A 4,901-nucleotide genomic window follows, 5' to 3' on the forward strand; every position below is an offset into this window, starting at 1 on the left:
GCTACTAATCTGGATAACTTATTTTTTTGTTTTACTTTGCAATGTGGTTTAAGAACTCTCTCATTGGATTATGGATCTAGCAAAAGATTGGTCATGAGATAAGTAGAAGAAAAGTATGGGAACATGGCATGTCTGACCTCATGAATTGGTTTTGTATTATTGATGTTGTTGAAAGGGACAATTCCCCTTTCTGAAGTTAGTAAAGGTCAAATATGGCCATCCTCACACCCCCCTCACTCTTTTTTACTAATGATAACTTGTCATTTTGTTTTGTAACTCTCTGATTGATAGCAATTTTTTAGATATTTCTTTGTGTGTTTATTAGCTATTCCAAATGCCATCATTTTTGAAGAATCTTATCTATTTTACCCATTTTATGATTGAATCATCACTATTTTTCTTTGCAGGCCCTGTAGTATTCTGTGAGTTTTGTGAGACTTTTGTCTGAAATAGCGTTGTCAAAAGATTTTTTTTTTAATATTTTCCCAGTATGAAGGCTTCCTTTTCACAATTGGGGAAAAATTATGCACATAGGAGTTTTATATGAAAAAAAAATCTTACTAGTTTAGTTTATCCTTTCTCAGTTGTACATTTTAATCTATGTTTACAAAGCTATACATGAATAAATTATCATGTATAAATTTAGGCTTTTAAATATGTTCTTATGTTGTCTCATATGAAATTTATTGTTTGGGGGTTGATCAAATTCCACTGGGACAATTGGCAGCACCATGATGGATGGAGAAGAAATTGAGCTTTTTAACAATTACAGCTTGCTAGGCTCCACAATCAACACTCTTAACACCAGCAGTCAGGAAATCAAAGGATGAATTACATTGGGAAAATCTGCAGTCAAGAACCTCTGCAGAGTGCAGAAAAGCAATAATGTAAGTCTAGAGACTCAAGTGTGATTAATTCAGGCCATGGTTTTCACAATTACTTATTATGCTTTAAAGAGCTGAACAATGATTAAAGATGACAGAAAAAAAGAATTGTGGTGCTGGAGAAGTGTGTTGAATATTTCATGGACTGCCAAGAAAACAAATAGGTCTGTCTTGGAGATGGTGAAAGCAACTTCCTCCTTGCAGGCTAGAATTTTGAAATTCTATCTCACATAATTTGGTCACAGGGCCAGGAGAGACAGGTCCTTGGTCAAAAACATCATCGTTGGAATATTGGAGGGAGAGGGCAGGAGAGGAAGATCCTGGATGAGATCGTTTGATAGAGTAACTGGGGCAATGGGGGTTGGTGTGTCTGAGTTAGGGAGACTGGTTCAGGACAGAACAGGATTCAGAGTTGCTATTGGGGTTACTATTGGTTACAAATGACTTCATGGCACATAACAATGACAACAACAGGTTGATAATCAATTTTGCTAGCATCATTTGTTAAAGAGGCTCTCATTTCCCTATTATATGGGCTTTATTTCCTTGTCAAACATCAGTTGACCATAGGTTGTTGCTGTTATCATTAGGTGCCATTGAGTCAAATAAGACTCCTAATGACCCTTAGTTTATAAGTCTAAACTCTGCCCTTTCCCTTAAAATTTCTGGCACATTATAGCACATTGCTGGAGGCACTGTGTAAATACATCTGTTTGAGGATCTTTCTCTCCTTCACTGTCCCTCTACTTTTCCAAGCATGGTATCCTACACCAAGGAATAGTACCTTTTAGCAACATGCCTGAAATATGTTCAATGAAGCTTCACCATTCTTGTCTGCAAGAATCATTTTGTCTTCTCCAAGACATGTCTGTTCTTTTGACAGTCCATAGGATATTCAGTACTCTTCTCCAACATCAGAGTTCAAAGGCATCATTTTTTTCTTTTGTCATCCTTATTCATTGTCCAGCTTTCAGCAACACAGTATGTACTTAAAAAGTCAATGGTCTGAATCATGTGCAACTTAGTGCTCAAACATCATTTTTCCTCAGTAACTTGGAGAGATCCCTGAATCCAAACTTCCCCAGTGCTATACATTTCCTGATCTCCTCACTGTTGGCACCAAGTATATTGATTATGGATTCAAGTAAGATGATATCGTTGACAGTTTCAATCTTTTCTCTATCTGTCATGATGGTGTCTATTAGTTAAGTGGTGAGTTCATAGATAGATGGACTGATTTCTTGGTTCTATACTCTATCCCATTTATATATGTTGTTGTACTATTTCCATGCTGTTTGATTAGCATGGCTATACAGTAAGTTTTGAAATCAGGGAGTGAGATGCATACTGATAATTTTGCTTTCCTGAAGGGGTTTGTTTATTCTGAGGATGTTTCTAGATTTTTTGTGGGTTTGTTTGTTTTTTTGTGTTTTTTTTTTTTTTTTATTTTCAAGTGAACCTGGAAATTGATCTGCTTGGCAATTGAATTTGGGATCTGCACAAGGTTTGTGCTAAATTTGTAAATTGCTTTTGATATGATTATAATTTTATATATATCTTTGTCTTCTTTCTGTTGAGCTTCTATTAATATTGAAGACTACAGTCTTTGACATTTTGTAACAAGGACTTCTAGTCCTCCTCAGATTCAACAAGCAAGGTTGGGTCATCTGCATATCGTAGTTGTTATTGAGTCTTTCTCCAATCTTGATTCCACACTCTTCCTCATAAAGCCCTGCTTCCCGAATGATCTGTTCTGCATACAGATTGAAAAGGTATGGGAACAGGATGCATCCCTGATGTACTCTTTTCCTGATTTTTAGCCATGCAGTGTTTCCTTGCTCTGTTCTGAGGAATGCTTCTTTGTCTCAGTATAGGTTTCATATAAGCATGATCAAGGGCTCTGAGATTTCCATTTTCTTCAAGGTTAGCCACAATTATTTGTGATCCACAGAATCAAATGCTTTTGCATATTAAATGAAACACAGATAGATATTATTGTGTTACTCTCTGCTTTCTACCAAGATTCATATAACATTGGCAATAGTGTCTCTAGTGCCACAAACTCTTCTAAATCCAGCCTGTATGTCTGGTAGTTCTCTGTCTACAGTTCACGTCTTTTCTGGATAATCCTCAGCAGGATTTTGCTAGTGTGTTATATTTATAAATAACTTCCATACTCTGTTGGGTCAACATTTTTTGGAATGGGAATATTTATTGATCTCTTCCAATCAGTTGACTAATTAGTTGTCCTCCAGACTCCTTGACACAACTTGGTGAGTACATGATGTGCAGCATTTGTATGTTGAAATACATAAATTGCTATTCCTTCAATTACTGGGGCTGTATTTTTTTTTTGCCAAGTCCTTCAGAGAAGCCTGAACTTCCTCCTTCATCACCATTGCCTCTTGCCCATATGTTGTTTCCTGAAATTCTTCTGTGTCAACCAATTCTTTTGGGTACAATGACTCTGTAGCAACCCTGTGTACAAAGCTTGCCTTGTCCTGAACCAATATCACTGACTCCAGTACACCTTCTCCCATTGCCTAGTTACTGTTTCAACCCATCTCATCTGGAGTCTTCTTTTTCTTTGCTGTCTTTCCACCCTTCAGAGCATGCTGTCCTTCTCCAAGGATCCGCCCAAAGTGAGTAAGATGAAGCTTGGTTTCATACTTTCCAAGACAGACCAATTTTTTTCTTGGCAGTTCAAGATATGTTTGAGACTCTTCTCCAGCACCACAAATAAAAGGCATCAATTCTTCTTCTATCCTCCTTAGTCATTATCCAGCCCTCGGATGCATAACAAGTAGCTGTGACGACCATGGACTGGATCAGGTACACCTTAGTTTCTAGACTGGCATCGTTGCTTTTCAGTACTCTGGAAATGATGGAGCCTAAGCACAGCCATCTTGAGAGAACAGTTTTTACACATATGTTCTCCAGACACCTATCCAAAGGCTTAAAGATAGAGTATGGGAAGAGACTTGTTCGCTAGTTTTGCACACAAAGGACCTGGAGTCCTGCACACTAGCCCAGGAAAAGTAACTCTTCCCGATAAATGAACACTCCTTTGTTCTTGGCAGTTGCACAGCAGTTGCAGTTCTACTAGTTATAGCAAGTTTTTATCAGAAGTAGATTGTGCACAATATATTATTCATTTTTCTTGCTTATTTATCAAAAGCCCATTGTCCTGGGAACACAGATCCCGGTCCATTCTTGCTCTGTGAGGTAAATCTTAATGTTTCTATTTGTATCCATCCCATGTGGGCCCTATGATGTAGTACTTAAAGTTTCCATTTCTCTGTGAACTATTTTTTTGTTTCTAAAAGGTATAAAAATAAAGTGAAGCAGCTCCTCGGAGCTGCAGTCTTGTCTCATCCTGTTGCAGTCTTGTTCTGTTTTTTGTGTTGTGTGTCTTTGTCATTTCTTCCAGGTGGAACAATAAAGGGTAGCAACAGGAAAGGCCCTGAAAGCAGATTTACCTAATGAAATTCACCTTTGGATTTCCTGACTTCAGTGTTAAGAGTGTTGACTGTAGAGCCAAGCTAGCTATAACTGTTAACAACTTCAATCTCTTCTCCATCTATAATGTTGTCAATTGGCCTGGTGTGCGAATCTTTGTCTTCTTGGTTTTGAGCTTCAAACCATATTGAAAATTATAGTCCTTGACCTTCTGCTTCAGCTCTATCTTACATACCTCAGGGATTACTAAGAGAGACCAGTCCTGGAAAAGACACCGTACATGGAAGGATGGAGGGTTAGTCAAAGAGGAGAAGACACTGGATGAAATGGATTGCCACAAAAACTGAGTAAGTGGTGTTCTATACGTTGGAATTGATGAGACTGGCTCAGAAAAGATAGTTCAGAGCTATTGTGTACAGGGTTACTATGAGTCGCAGGAGACTCAATTTCACATAAAAACAATAACAATCATCTTGAAATTTTACAAATTACTCTGTCACATCGTAGATAACAATAAATAGATAATAAATTAATCTTTGGACTGTAGTATAACAATTT

Source organism: Elephantulus edwardii, unplaced genomic scaffold, assembly GCF_000299155.1.
Source record: "Elephantulus edwardii isolate Elephantulus edwardi_28Jun2011 unplaced genomic scaffold, EleEdw1.0 scaffold00107, whole genome shotgun sequence".
NCBI lineage: Eukaryota > Metazoa > Chordata > Mammalia > Macroscelidea > Macroscelididae > Elephantulus > Elephantulus edwardii.